Below are 16,190 nucleotides of genomic sequence, written 5' to 3'. Positions count from 1 at the left end.
AAAGGAGAAGGGGAACATTTAGTTTCTTGAAAAAATACTTTTGGTGAAAACGAACGAGTGCTGGTTGAAGCTTAAACAGTTGTCTTCCTATTAGCAGATGTTTTGACCTTCTGAGGGGGCGGGGTACCATGGAAAGTGAACAGGCCTGAGACCAGGGTGAAGCAAGGGAGTCCCAGAGAGAAAGCACCGCCTTCTGTGTGCTCCTAGGCCTTGCTCACCGAGAGCTGCATGGACCTCTGTGTAGCTGGGCGGCAGCATGGGGTCCCACTTCTGCTGTTGGGTATCTTTACCACATGGTACCGTACCATTCCCTTCAGACCATGGTACACAAGCTTGGGAACTACATGAACGTGTTGGGAGGCTAGTAATTGAAAACTATTCAATTAAATTTTAACAGTTTTACTGATATATTCATAGACCATACATTTCCCCTACTAAAGGTATACAGCTTATTTTTACTACATTCGCAGTTATATAACCATCTCCATATTTTTTTCCATCCTTTCCCAAGCCAATGAACATTAGTTGTTGCCATCCATTCCCACATTTTCCCAACCCCTAGTAATTACTGGTCCACTTTCTGTCTGTGTAGATTCACCTATGTGAACAGTCTGTGTGCTAATATTCTCTGTATCGTTCCAATTTTAGTATATGTGCTGCCAAAGCACTGAACATTCTGTATAAATGGAATCATAACTCTCTGTGACCTTTTCTGTCTAGCCATTTTCACTTAGCATGATATTTTCAAGGCTCACCCATCTTTCAGCATGAGTCAGTGCTTTCTTTTTACTGCCAAACAATGTTCCAGTGTATGCTCGAATCAAGTCTTGTTTATCCATTCACCCATTGAACTACTGTTTTGTGGGGGTCTGCCACACTCTTTTTCCAAAGCGACTACACCACCTGACATTCCCATGTGCAGCTTCTCTGCATCCTTACCAACACCTACTATTCTCCAGCTGATTGTAGCCTTCCTTGTGGGTACAAAGAAGAAACTCCTTGGGATGTTAATGGCTGATGATGTTGAACATCTTTGCAAACATTTATTTGCCATTTGTATATCTTCTTAGAAAAAATGTCTTTTCAAATATTTTTTTAAAAAAAATATTTAGTTATTTGAGAGTGAGTAAAAGAAACAGAGAAAGGGGAAGAGAGAGAGAGAAAATGAGCAGGCCAAGGCCTTCAGCCCCCACACACAGACTCCAGACACATGTGTCACCTTGTGTAGCTGGCTTTTCATGGGTACTAGGGAATTGAACTCTGGTCCTTAGGCTTTGTTGCAAGTGCCTGCTGAGCCATCTGTCAAGCTTCTTTTCAAATATTTTGTCTACCATTTTAAGTTGATTACCTGTCTTTTTTTTTTTAATACCTCGTTTTATTCAGATTTTACAAAGGAATGTAGAAAGGGGAAGGCTAGGAGGTAAGGGGAAATAAAATGGGGAGAAGAGAATTACATCACATGGAGCCCAAAAGCCCAGATGGGCCACATGTAGCTCAGGAGTCCATGTGACCAGATACGGATCTGGGAAAATGAGTGGAAAGAAAAAAGAATGTTCAAGGAGCTCTCTGAGTGTTTAAGACCAAGCAGACAGCCAAAATTTAATCAAGGGCTAATTTTAGAGGTCACTAATGGCTCTCCAAAGGAGACTTTAGGAATCCAGGAGTAGCCATATAGTTTACTGGTATATTCTGTCTGTTAGGATCAGGCAGGGTCATGCTGGCCAAGTAGTTTTCCCTTCTTTGGGAAGCTAAGAGGACTGATTGTTCCTCAGTAGTTACCCGTCTTTTTACTATTGAGTACTAAAAGTTATGTTTTGGATATAGCCCCTTACCAGATATATGACCTGTAAATATTCCTTGCTATTCTGCAGGTTGAACTCACTAGTGATATCGGTTGCATGTCATTTATTTTATCGTTGAGACAAGGTCTTATGGAGCTTAGGCTGGCCCTAGATTTGCTCTATAGCTGAGTGTGACCTTGAACTAATGATTATCCTACCTCCACCAACCAAGGTTTCATGAATTCTAGGCAAGCATATAACCAACTGAACTACATTCCTGGCCCCTCATTTGTTCCACAAACTTTTTTTTTTTAATTTTTTATTTATTTATTTGAGAGCGACAGACACAGAGAGAAAGACAGAGGGAGAGAGAGAGAATGGGCACGCCAGGGCCTCCAGCCTCTGCAAACGAACTCCAGACACGTGCGCCCCCCTGTGCATCTGGCTAACGTGGGACCTGGGGAACCGAGCCTCGAACCGGGGTCCTTAGGCTTCACAGGCAAGCGCTTAACCGCCAAGCCATCTCTCCAGCCCTGTTCCACAAACTTTTAGTTTTAGTGTGGTATAGTTTTCTTTGTTTTCAGTTTTTTCCACTTGTGGTTTTGGTGTCCTAGAAGAACCATTGTCTACCCCATGGTCAAGAGGGCATTCCCGTCTTTCTTCTAAGGGTTTTATAGCCTCGGCTCTCACAGCGCTGTGATAGCCTTGATGCTTGGGTTAATCCAACTGACGTTTAAACTTTACCAGATGATCTCTTCTGTACAGTGGATTGTTGGTGTGGTTTGTTTCTAGATGGATAGGGTCAGGACATAACTGCTCCAGAGTCTATCCCAGAGGGTACCATCTGGAAAATTGCATTTGCCATAACAAGTTGATTGGCTGTTAGAGTTCATGTACAGATGGGATGGGTATGTGCTTTGGGGGGGGGGGCGGATTGAAAAATGCTTACTGTTGCTTTACCCATTGTTGTTTTGTTCTTGAAATGCCTTTAAGTGGCGCTATTGCATTTCCTCTTTTTTCTGCCTTTTTGGCCTTAAACTTCTGAGGATTTATACCTTGCTTTGGTAAGTCACATAATTCACTCGAGGAAATCATGAAAGCAAAGTAGAAGAGTAAAAGATTCCATGTAGATGGCATTGACCTGCTAAGCCTCCTCCACCTGAAACGCTGAGGACCATAACCATGTGGAGAACCCACCCCCAAGGAGGAACCGGCCAGGGCGCCATGTGGAACCCGTGACTCCAGGCTCAGCTCCTGCTCTTTCGACTTGCACTCGGCTAATTAAAAAGTAGACCTTTCAAGTGGTTGACTTCCCAAAGAGAAATGCATTCTTTATGTTGGCTGTTTGCAAAATGCTTCTCCTGTGAGGGAACCTGTGTACACTTTTTACACCTCATTTCCTGGACTATCTTTCCTGTGCCAACTCACACTGTGGGACATTTAGGAAATGGTTTGCCTTTTTTTCTTTCTTTCTTTTTTTTTTTTTTTTTTGGAACCACTTAAAAAATTCCCAGGAAGGTTTTTTTCCACTCCAACTGCCTTCCCATTATGTTCTGCAGTCTGTGGAGCTTGCCAGAACTCAGCAGGTAGCCCACATGGTATGCGTGTCTGTGTGAGAAAGCTCCCCTGATGTGGACAAGATGTTGGTTGTAAAACGAAGCCAACATCTTGTCCACAAGTGTGCAAAAATACAGTAACCGCACAAGCACCAAAGCCACAAAGACTGTTTAGTCAAATATAGCTCGCTGAAATGACTCTGTTGTTGAAAATGTGATTTGGAGATCAAAACTTCTAAATCTGTAGCCAGACTACTTGGTTTTATTTTTACTTTTTCCTAAACATGCAACATCATATTTGTGTCTTTGCATGTGTGTCACTATCCATATAAATTAAGGAGTCCCCAAAGAGGACCCTGAAGGATTTTGCTATGCAAGTCCTGCTGTAGAAACAGCACATTCGTTCTCTGGCATTTACAGCTCGGCTGCTCCTTACCTTCTCACCCCCTGAAGTCATACTTTGGAATCCTGTATTGTGCTTGTTGGTCAGCTAATGATTGCCTCTGCATTACCTTCTGTGTTTGCACTCATAATTATGCTGGGGCTAAGGAAGTGGTTAAGTGGTAGAGCATTTACTCAGCATGTAGGAGGCCCTGAGTTCAATCCCCATTCCTGCAAAAAAAAAAAAAAAAAAAAAAAAAATCTCCTTGGTCTATGTTTACCAGAACATTTTGGCCCATACGTAAAGAAAGACAAATCATGTGAGTAAAACTTGATCCATGTATACTACAAAATTTAAAAATTTTAATGAAATATTTAAAGGGAGTTTTTAATGGCCATGCTATACTTACATTTTCCTTGAGTTATATTTCATTTTTTATTCCTCCCACCTCCCACACCCATGTCATGAGGTGAGAAACTCCTATGTGATACCATATCTCACTGAAGTGGCCCAGTGCCAGCTCTGAGTAGTGCTCAGTCATGTTAGTGGAATTGAATTGTTTTCCCACCTCTTGCAACAGAAGTCATAGCCAGGGGGAGCAGACCAGAAAACACCCAGTGACTTTTCATTTGGTTCATTACCAAGGCACTATGGGATAAGATTTTTGTACTGAATTTTTTTTTCTTCAAACTAAGAGCCATAGTTTTTAAAAGCTTGTGGAACCGGGTATGGTGGCACATACCTTTAATCCCAGCACTTGGGAGGCAGAGGTAGGAGAATTGCTGTGAGTTTAAGGCCAATCTGAGACTACATAGTGAATTCCAGATCAGCCTGAGCTAGAGTGAGACCCTACCTCAAAAAAACAAAAATAACAATAATAAAAGATTCTGATCTGGTGTGACATCCAAACTGAGGTGTGATGAGAAAGATGCACTGTGTGTAAGATAGAAGTGGTACTGTGCAAGGTGATTGATTATTTTAATACCTGCTCAGCCTCTTGAGTTCCTGCTTTTTACCAACTTAAAATGGAAGTGTGGATTTCTCTTGACATTCCTCTCTGCCTGGGAATCTACTTACTGGCCCAATGCCCACAGCACTGGAAGGAGCCCTTCATCAGCCAGAGGGAGTGGTACCCAGAGTGTTCTGCTAACTTGCAAGTAGCCTTGTATAGTCTTTGAGTGGTGTAACCACAGAATGATAGGCCAGTCAAAACCGTTACCTTTCACTTTTTCCACTCCCAATTTACCAATCGGCTGGGTTCTAAAAGCCCATCATGGATCACTCCTGAAGACTCATCTAACTAGTGTGGCTGGAATGCTGTCCACACATGATAGGCACATGGAGAGAGCAGTGCCATATGAGTGAGTGATGGGAACATGAATGTAAATGGTAAATAGTCTAATGTTGACTGCTATTGATGGTCTAAAAACATTCTAATTAGAAAGGTTTGGGAAGCAGGACTGGGGGTGTAACTCAGTGGGAGAGCATTTGCCTAGCATGTGCAAGGCCCTGGATTCAATCCCCAACACTGCCACAAAAAAGGTGGGGAAGTAAATGCAAATGTTTATGGAAATATGTAAAATACTAGAACAATTAAGAAAGGGAAGAAGGGATACACAAATAAAATGCAATATGTGTGTTAAAATTAAATTTAAAACAGAAGAAGAAAATGAAAGTTCCCACATAGTCCAAAAGGGAGAAAAGGAAGAAAAACGGGGCTAGGGACATAGCTCAGCAGTTATAGATTTAGTTACCCAGTACTCAAATAAAGCCAGATGCACAAAGTGACACATGTGTCTAGCGTTCATTTGCGGCAGCAGCATGCCCTGGCCCACTTGTCGTTCTCCTCCTCTCTCTTTCTGTCTTCTTCTCTGTGTTCTCACGTGTGCATGTGCCCAGATAAATCTTAATTTAAAAAAACAATGTTAGCTATAAGACAATATAGGGAAGAAATTCTGAAGCATCCCCTGGCTACTATAATAAGATATTATAAGTTATAATTATAAGATATTCTTCAAAATACTTTTATTTATTTATTTGAAAGGGAGTGTGTGTGTGTGTGTGTGTGTGTGTGTGTGTGTGTGTGTGTAATGGGTGTGCTAGGACCTTTCACCACTGCAAATGAACTATAGATGCAGGCATCACGTTGTGTGTCTGGCTTTGCACGGGTACTGACTGAGAAATCGAAATGGAGCCTGCAGGCTTTGCAAGCAAGTTTTATTAACTGCTGAACTGTCTCTTCAGCCCACACACTTTGTTTTTTGAGGCAGAATCTCTAGCTCAGGTTGACCTGTAATTCACTCTGAAGCCCAGGCTGACCTTGAGCTCACAGTGCTCCTCCTCCCTCAGCTTCCCGAGTGTTAGGATTAAAGGCATGAGCTACCACATCTGGCCTTGTTTTCTTTTCTCCAATTGATTATTTTACTAGAATGGGTATAAACTTGTTTGAGGCTACTATATGTGAAATGTATAGTATTTTAAACTTAAAAAAAAAATGATTAGCTACTTAGGGCACATCTGTTTCTTAGACAAGTGCTTGCTTCTTTTACAATGAATCACATTCACAGTAGGAGGAAGTATGACTCAGTGGATGTTGCAATCCGACCGGCCCAGGTTCGAATTCAAAGCACGGACATCCTGCCATCACTTCAGTCCAACTTCCTTCATTGGAAGATGGAAAACATAATATCCACATCCTAGAGCTGATGGTAGTGGCCCTCCTGGAAAGGCCTGAAATGTCTCCTGGCTGCCTGCAGTGTCTCAGTGAGTGACAGTCCACTTCGTATACATCTTACACATATATCAGCCTTATATGCATCAGGTGGGGCCCTTTCATGATTATGCACCATTGCAATTAAGAAGCCAGGCATGGATGGTGGCGCACGCCTTTAATCCCTGCACTTGGGAGGATGAAGTAGGAGGGTTGCTTGTGACTTCAAGGACACCTTGAGACTACATAGTGAATTCCAGGTCATCCTGTGCTAGAGTGAGACTCTACCTCCAAAAGCAAAACAACAACAAAAATGAAACATAAAAATTTCCAAATGTGCATGCATTAAGTTTCAAAGCTAGAACAAAGTCATTGTTTACAGTCCACCACACAACACAAGGGTTCCAAATCCATTCAGGTCTGAGGTATGTAGGAGGGGACAGAAGGTGTCCCCATCCCCAAGCTCATTTTCACATGTTGGAAGACTTCTTGTTCTTACTTTTGATTGAGCCCTAGTTGTGGTTATTTAAAGATAAGTTTTCAGCAAGTAGAAACACATTGAAATGGTTTAGGATACATCATGTATAACTGAAACCTTCATTAACACCCTTTTATAAGTCTGTATCTTGTGTTGAGAATCCTGTTTCATTTTTCATTTCCAGTGGACTGGGAGCTTATACTGTGCCCCTCCCTGGCACCTGAATTATAGTTGGCAATATCTGATTTTGCATAGCAGTCGTCTTTATAAAGTACTGTGATCATGTTGGGGACAGCTTTTTAATTCCCCAACTATTATGGATGTAGAGCCAAAATTATGCTACTTCAGGCAGCATTCAATTATTCATGGACTGACACACTCCATGTATCCTCCTTCTGCCCACAGTTGAATTGAGGAAAAACATAGGAAATTCTCTAGGTAATAACTGCCCTGGTCCCCTTCAACTGCAAATGGCCTTCCCAGACCTGATGGTCTTTCTTTTCCTTCCTCATTCTCCACACATGAAAATTTCTTTTTACTCCTTGTCCCCTGTTCCTTGTCTTATCCCTTCCCCAGAAGACTCTTTAAAAAAGCCATAATTAAAAGCCCATGCCAAGGCTGGAGAAATGGCTCAGTGGTTAAGGCACTTGCCTGCAAATCCTAATGACCAGTACCCACATAAAAAAGCCAGATATACAAGTAGGGCATGCATCTACAGTTCATTTGCAGCAGCTTGGGGCCCTGGTGGTTTTTGTTTTTTTTTTTAAAGCACGTGCCATTAGTGCCTCAGATGAACTTCTGCTCAGGACTCATCCATGATGGGCCAGGAGAAATCTTTCCTGAGCACTTTCTAGACATTACCCAATGTACACCATGTGCTAACACACATATGCTGCATAAGGTATCCCACATCTGCACACACAAGAGTTCATTCTTTCAGTGTGTATCGTGTGCTTGTTTTTTTCAAGACAGATCTTAAAAGACTGGTTTTATAATTGGCAATTCATATCTACACCAGAAACTTATGAGCTGATTTATAAAACAAATCTGACCCTCTACTTGTTTTTGTAAATAAAATTTTATTGATAATAGCCATATATACTTACTTATAAATTAGCTATGGCTGCTTTTACACCCAAACCTAAAATATTTATTTTCTGATCCTTTACAGAAAATGTTGCCAACCCTTGCTCACATCTAACCTCATAGTAGTGACCTTCCAGTTGCAGTAATGCACTGAAAAGTTCTCTTTTGCCACAGACTTGTAGAAGGGACTTATACAAGTCATTTACTATCTCAGATCTGGTTCACATCCTGTAAAGATGTAACTATTAACACTTGTTTTGTTTTTCTGAGAGAAAAACAACAGAACAACTTGCAGTTCTTGTTCATATGTTATGTGAGGGCTCTGAGATGCAGGCATGAGATGTAAGGCCACTACCCCATGGCCACTGTGATCATAGCCAGCACACACTTAACTTTTCCTTTTTAAAAAAAATTGTTTTCAGATTATATGAGAAAATTAATTTAAATATTTGTATTGCAGTGGTGTTATCTGAATACCTTGCCTTAAGGAAATAAACACAGGAGCCAGGCATGGTGGCTAACACACTTAATCCCAGCACTTGAGAGGCTGAGGGAGAATTGTTACCAGACCAAGGCTACTCTGAGCTACATAGTCAGTTCCAGGTTAGCCTAGGCTTTTTCTGCAGAAAAAAAAGGGCAGGAGGGAGGGAAGAAAGAAAGGAGAAAAGAAGGAAGGAAGGACAGATGGAAATTTAAATGGTAGAGGAAATATCTACAATTTTAAGTTCTTATGAAGACACAAAAATTACCATTTCTGAAAGTTTGATCTTTCTCTTTAAATGTATATTTAAGTTCACAAAAATATCAAATAATAAACAAATTTATGTTCTTTTTCCATTTTTGTATTGGTAACAATGTTTCTTTACATTAATATCAGTGTGACCACTTGAAATATGTCCTTGGGAGAAAAAGAAGATGATATTAGAAACATATAAATGATATAGATATAGACTTAGATATATATAGATGTATACACGTGTACACACACATGCAAATAAACTCCAGATGCATACACCAGTTTGTGCATCTGGCTTTATGTGGGTACTAGGGAATCGAACTCAGGTCATTATGCTTTGCAGGCAAGCACCTTAACCACTGAGCCATCTTTCGAGCCCTGTACTAACAGCTTTATATTCATGTTAGCCAATGCAGAGGTAATATGCCTCATTTTACCCATGGGAAATGAAGACACACAGGTCAAATCATTTGTACACACTTGTATAGCTCCTACAGCAACTTACTCATAGGTACTCTCCTGTCTCACCTGCAAAGTTTCTTTTCCTGTGAATAAGCTGAACACAGTGAACTAAGTCCTGTCTTGTTAATGTACTGCCAGGCAGTGTAGCCTGCAGGGTGTGCTTTCCTCGAAGATTCCAGACTGACTCTCACTCTTGGCTGGGGGCCTGGATCCCTTCCAACAGGGCTGCTGGACACACCCCATAGCTTGTGGGCCAGGTGAGATGCCAGGGTGACCACCCCTTCAACTCCCTGCCTGTGCTTCTCACCAAACACAACAAGCTGGCTGTGCCACAGACCACAGGGCTAGGAGGCCTGGCTGACCACTGGGGCCATCCTTCATAAAATCACAGGGCAGTAGTGGAACCGCTAAATCCAAACGTTGCAGCTCCTCTCAAGGAGGCCTTATATTAGCAGTTTTGAGAGAGGAGGTCAAGGGGTAGGTTGTTTAGAACACTTTCAATTGCAGGAAACCTGGGGTGTCATTAGAAATCAACCCGGGCTCTTTTGGCAGTGTTGGGATTGCAAGCAGGGCCTCGCATGGCAGACAAGCACTCCACCACTAACTATATCCTCAGCTCTTTTGTCACCTTTTTTTTTCCCTAAGCAGATTTGCTAATCTTTAGTTTTTACTATACTTGTTTATGTGTGTGTGCGTGTGTCATTCTCTTGTCACTGCAGACACCAGATGCTGGGCCACCTTTTGTGGCTGTCTTTATGTGGATGCCTTTGACTGCTGAGCCATTTACCCAGCCCACTTTTCACTTTTGAGACAAGGTCTCAAGTTCCCTAGACTGGCCTTGCACTTACTGTGTAGTTCAAACTGGCCTTGAATTTGCAGTCCTCCTGCCTCAGACTCCTGAGCAGCTAAATTTCAGATCTGGTTCCTCAGACCCATCTTTCAAATCTTGTACCCTTAGCACCATTAGCAGATAATGCCCCTCTGCCATTGCCAACTGCCATGCACCCTTGTCAGGGTGGCACTGAACACCTTGGTGGAAGGCGCTTGCCACGAGCGCGGGAGGAAGCCATGAACTAGAACACAGCAGAAGCAACCTTGGCACTATGTTGTGCGGGGGCAGGAGGCTGGCGCTAGGAAGGAACTCTAAGATTGGCTACGATATTCTAGGGCGAGAGTCATTAAGGACCTTGCCTGCAACTGGCTTTCCATGGGGAAACCTAGTAAAAATTTGCTAATGCAATGTGACTCAAAATTACTATGAAAGTTAAGAATAATAAAGTTGAACCTAAATAAAATGTCATTAAATGTGTTTATATCTGCATTAGGCTTAAGCTGCATAGGCAACACAAGGCTTTTACTCCTCATTGTCCAACCATTGCAAATGTACCAGAAAATGCTGGCCAGAGTCTATTGGCTAACTGAAACCAGATAGGCTCAGACTTCCTAAAGCTATGAGGAGAAATTAATCTTTATTCAAAATAATCTGAACATTTTAAGTACGGCAATAACATGCCATTAGGTGCAATTCTGTATAAGTCTGTGTAACTCCAGTAAATTCATAACTAAATAAACATTAAAATGACACACGAGCATGTCGACACAGAGCGATGTGGCCTCTGGTTGCAGAGGCCCTTGTAGACTCAGTTATTAGTTTAGTTGATCAAGAACATGTAACAGGAAAGGTTTTCACTCGAGTGCCTGAGAACTGACTTAGAGGAGAGAAAAGTCTGGCTTCCAAAATTGGATCTGACCTTCCTGTAGAATACCCATCAGTCTTGGGAATGATTGAAAAGATGCAGAGAACTCGACCCAGTACTGTTCTCAGGTCCCCATTCCAGAGTATTCCTCCATGTATCTTCTTGCTATCATTTTATTTTGATGCAAATATTCTTGGCTGAATGTTATCCAAACAGAAAATAAAGTTGATGGCTCTGTGAGATCCTGGCCTGCAAAAGGTTGTAGTTTGGCTTAAGAAAGAAAACTGTGAGCTAGAGAGATGGCTTAGTGGTTAAGGCACTTGCCTATGAAGCCTAAGGACTCATGTTCGACTCTTCAAGTCCCATGTAAGCCAGACACACAGTGACACAAGTGCATAATGCATCTGGAATTTAATTGCAGTGGCTGAGGCCCTGACACACCAATTCTGTCTCTCACTGTCTCACTGTCTTGCTCTACTGCATTAAAAAGGCCAGATAGGGGCTGGAGAGATGGCTTAGCGGTTAAGCGCTTGCCTGTGAAGCCTAAGGACCCCGGTTCGAGGCTCGGTTCCCCAGGTCCCACGTTAGCCAGATGCACAAGGGGGCACACGTGTCTGGAATTCGTTTGCAGAGGCTGGAAGCCCTGGCGCGCCTATTCTCTCTCTCCCTCTATCTGTCTTTCTCTCTGTGTCTGTCGCTCTCAAATAAATAAATAAAAAATATTAAAAAAAAAAAAAAGGCCAGTCAGTTGGGCTTGCCTCAAAAAAAGAAAGAGGGAAGGGAAGGAGGGAGGGAGGGAGGGAGGGAGGGAGGGAGGGAGGGAGGGAGGGAGGGAGGGAAGTTAGTTATGCAAGGTGATACATGGTGCTGTAATAATAAGGCAGTCCACTTCTTAAGTACTGTATAACTGTAAGGACTGTCTTGATCATAGCATCTAATATTTACAATAATCCTCTAGAGAAAATACCATCTCATTTTACAGATGAAGATACTAAAACACTGAGATGCTAAGAAATTTGCCCTGGGCTAGGAAGGGGGCTCAGCATTTGAGGGCACTTGCTTGCAAAGCCAGTCAGCCCAGGTTCAATTCCCCAGTCTTCCAGATAAGCCAGATGCAGAAGGTGGTAAATGTATCTGGTATTCATTTGCAGTGGCAAGAGGTCCCACACACACAGAAACAGGTGAAGAAAAATAAATTAACTTGTCCATGTTCACACACTGAATCAAAAGCTGGTCAGTCTGGGTTTCAAAACACAGGCAAATGGTTTTCAGTTCATCTCTTTAAAGGACATCCCCTTCCCAATCACAACCAAGAGGTTCTTTGTTCATTTCTTTAGCAGATACTATAAATAGAGGCTCAGAGGAGATGTTAGAACAGCAAATTCCACAGGGGATTCTCAGCTGAGCAGGACAGAGCTCCATCTCTAGGAATCATGGGAAGCTAGGGGGAGGGGGAAGAGAAGAGAAAAAAGAGAAAAGAGAAGAGATGAGAAGAGAACATCATATGCATTCTTGGCTCCCCATTTGAGACCTCCATGCCTTGGGAAATGACAGGACTGGCAGATTGCTATTTACCCCTTCCCCTTGCCTCCTTTGGCATCCTCTAGCAACACCTAGAACATTACAACATTAAGACCTCCAGGGGAGACAGTCCCTCTCCTGAGAACCCACAATGATATGAAGGGCAAGGCTACTGTTTTCATGAGTGCCGGCGATGCATGCTTCCTTCTGGAAACCCTGCCTCAGTTGCCTTCTGAGCACAGATGACTCTCCAATCCCTTAGAAACTCATTTCCCATGGCTTCCAACCCAGTGAGTGGCTGGTAAGAGTGCCTGATTGAAAGGATTCTTAAACTCCTTGTCCTATGAGCAACTTTCTAGCTATGCATGCCCTCAATCCCCTGTGTCACTCAGAGTCCCCAGGCTGTCTGTCACTGACTATATTGTGTGCATCATGAGGCCTTTGGGCACTCTGACAAATTTTTGTGAAGTGTGTGATCTATACAAGGTAATGAATGAGAGATGACAATAGAATGCTGAGTTTTGATAGGATGATCCCTGTGCATTTTAGCAGAAACTCTGATACCTCTTCTTGATACATACAAATCCAAGAGTCTGGTTTCGCTCGACCAGAAAGGTTAGTCTCCCCTAGCAGCTGGACAAGAGAAAGAATGGGGCAGGCCCTGAGTTGTTCTCTTCTGCCATCTTGCCTGTAGTTCACAGCGAGAGTGTGTCCAGAGGTAAGCAGCCACGGGATGAGCTTGTAGGTCCACTCATGGTCCACACTGGTGTAAGGCCTTAGGAGACGCTGGTTGTTCTCTCAGCCCCAGGTCATTCCCAAGTCCCCAGTGCATCAGCCAGGAAGCTGGCACAGTTTCCAAGTCAACCTTCCTTTCCACCTTGAGCCCAGCCTCCTGTCCAGTGGTGACAGGGCTCTCTTTTCGAGACTCCCGTCACACACACAGTGTGGTTCACTTCCTCCCAGCAGTTAACAGCACATACTGTGGACTGGCCATGGTGAGGTTTCCCAACATGCAGGGTTCGTATACACCCTTCTTCAACATGTGGGGCTATCACTCAAGTGTCTGTTCAGAAGAAACATGCTGTGCATCCAAGTCCCCTTTGGAGATTCCTCGATGAAGGAGAAGCTACCAAAATTGTCAGAAACTCCTTTGATAGACATTTTGCTTATTGTCCACAAGAGACACATAAGATGCCCACAGGCCAAACTATCTAGTGAATGCTACCTTTTAAAACTGTCACAGCAGGAGCCCAAAATGGCAGTACACCTCTCTAACTTTGGTACTCCAGAAGCCAAAGTAGGAGGGTATTCATGAGTTTGAAGCAAACCTGGACTACAGGGTGAATTCTGGGTCAGCCTAGGCTAGCATGAGACCCTGCCTCAAAAAAAAAAAATTGTCACAGTGGGAGATGTCAACAGGTATATTTCAGTGATTCTACCATTGTTCAAGGATGTCTCAGATGTTTGTTTGTTTGTTTTGTTTTGTTTTGTTTTTCAAGGTAGGTTCTCACTATAGCCCAGGCTGACCTGGAATTCACTGTGTAATCTCAGAGTGGCCTTGAACTCATGGCAGTCCTCCACCTCTGCCTCCCGAGTGCTGGGATTAAAGGTGTGTGCCACAGTGCCTGGCTTCAACTGCTCTTTTGATATGGCCTTCCATGGCAGTTTCTACCCACACGATATGTGAGACAAACATCTAGCTTCACCATATTTGGTTTTGGTGGGTGTGGCCATGATATTTTTACTCCAAAGATTTGCACACTTTATTCTCCATACTTGATCACAAGTAACCCTTGGATCATTTTTAAAATTTATTTTTTATTTGCAAGCAGGGAGAGAGAAAGGGAAAGAAAGAGAATAGATATGCCAGGGCCCCTGCCACTGCAATCAAATTACAGCTGCATGTGCCACTTTGTGTATCTGGCATTACGTGAGTCAAGAATCAAGCCAGGCATGGTAGTGCACGCCTTTAACCCCAGCACTTGGGAGGCAGAGGTAGGAGGATCGCTGTGAGTTCAAGGCCACCCTGAGACTACAGAGTTAATTCCAGGTCAGCCTAGACCAGAGTGAGACCCTACCTCAAAAAACCAAAAAAAAAAAAAAAAAAGAATCAAACTCTGGCTGTCAGGCTTTGCAAGCAATCATCTTTAACCACTAAGCCATCTTTCCAGCACAGCCTTTGGCTTCTTAGTGATCCAGTTGACTTATTGATAGACCAGAGTGATGCAAGCATTTCCCAAGGTTGCATTAAAAAAAAGTCCAAGATGTTTTTGAGAATTAATTGGCAGTATGCTAGAGGAGAATTTCATCCAGTCACCTCAGATAACAGCTTTGAAAAAAGACAGTCTTATTTTTATGTTCTGACATTTGCCATTAATTAGCTTGTTGCCTTATAGTTAGACATCCTGAAGTATGCTGCTGTTTGTGTCCCTAAGCAGTTCTAGATTTATGTTTCATTGTTATAGGGAGAAAAAAATAATTTATGTAGATTTGCCCAGAGAATATACCCACTGCCTGATTGAATTCAGGAAAATGAGAAGCAACCTTTTTTTGAGGCAAGCCCAACAAACTGGCCCTTTTATATATAATATACATACAGAAATATGTAAGTATATATAATATATATGTATTTATATATAAAAAATAAATATGTATTTTTTTCAAGAGAGCAAGAGAGAGAGAGAGGATTGGCACACCAGGGCCTCCAGCCACTGTAATCAAATTCCAGATGTCGGTGCCCCCTTGTGCACATGTATGATCTTGTGTACTTGCGTCACCTTGTGCATCTGGCTAACGTGGGATCTGAAGACTCAAACACGGGTCCTTAGGCTTCGTAGGCAAGCTCCTTAATCACTAAACCATCTCTCCAGCCAGAGAACCAACGTTTTTTTTTGTTTGGTTTTTTTTTTTTTTTTTTTTTTTGGTTTTTCGAGGTAGGGTCTCACTCTAGCCCAGGCTGACCTGGAATTCACTCTATATTCTCAGGGTGGCCTCAAACTCACAGTGATCCTCCTACCTCTGCCTCCCGAGGGCTGGGATTAAAGGCATGCGCCACCACGCCCGGCCAAAGAACCAACTTTTAATGATGTCCATTTTTCTAGGCATGACAGCAAATTGAAATAGTATCAGCTATCTTGCCTGTTTCAAAGGATAGTATGGCCATTGTCCTGTCCCTTTGTGGCTTCCTGAAGGAAGCAGCTCCAAGCAGAGGAACACAGAGCTGATTCTTTAACTTCTTCACTTCTATAAGAGATTTTGAAAATGTCTTGACGCTCTTATTGTAATTGGAAAATCTTATAAGCATCTGAAATACCTAATTGTCAGACCATTGCTGAAGTTAGCTGCAGTCAAATGGTCAGAGTGTGGCTGAGGGAGGCCTGTCCAGCCACAACAGAGAATAGAAGCCACAGGCCCACCCCTGCTGCCAGCCCCACCCAACAAGACAGGCAGAAACAGTATTTTTGTGCCCAAGTCTAAGGCTCATTTGTGACTTGTGGGTGAAGTTAAACTGATTTGTTTGTTGTTATTGTCTCCTCCCATTAACTGGATTAGTCCATCCCTGCCAGATGTCTTACATTTTATATCTTCCTTGGTCTCCTGCTACTCAGAATTGGTATAGGGCTTTCTCAAGTTTGTTTAGCCACTAGATCATGTAACAGGAGTGTTCTTTTCTTTCCCTGTGCTAAGGATATGCATATACACTTGGCTGAATCCTCACCACCTGTCCTCTCTGAAGGACTACAGGCTACAAGGCTGCTGGGGGCAGGGGCTGAGCAGAGGA

The 16,190-nt window shown here is 42.8% G+C and overlaps 1 protein-coding gene and 1 non-coding gene across 2 annotated transcripts in view; one reads left to right on the top strand and one right to left on the bottom strand.

Moving 5' to 3' along the window:
* The window catches only part of Jazf1 (JAZF zinc finger 1), a 336,912-nt gene that overhangs the window by 228,589 nt on the left and 92,133 nt on the right, over nucleotides 1-16,190 (top strand). The window lies entirely within an intron of this gene.
* On the bottom strand, nucleotides 564-668 carry LOC123455427. Its single transcript, XR_006633904.1, has one exon. It is a non-coding gene; the product is annotated as a U6 spliceosomal RNA (small nuclear RNA).

This window comes from Jaculus jaculus, chromosome 16 (genome assembly GCF_020740685.1).
Source record: "Jaculus jaculus isolate mJacJac1 chromosome 16, mJacJac1.mat.Y.cur, whole genome shotgun sequence".
Classification (NCBI taxonomy): Eukaryota; Metazoa; Chordata; class Mammalia; order Rodentia; family Dipodidae; genus Jaculus; species Jaculus jaculus.
Note: the sequence above shows the minus strand (reverse complement) of the source record. Positions and strands in the feature narration are given on the sequence as shown.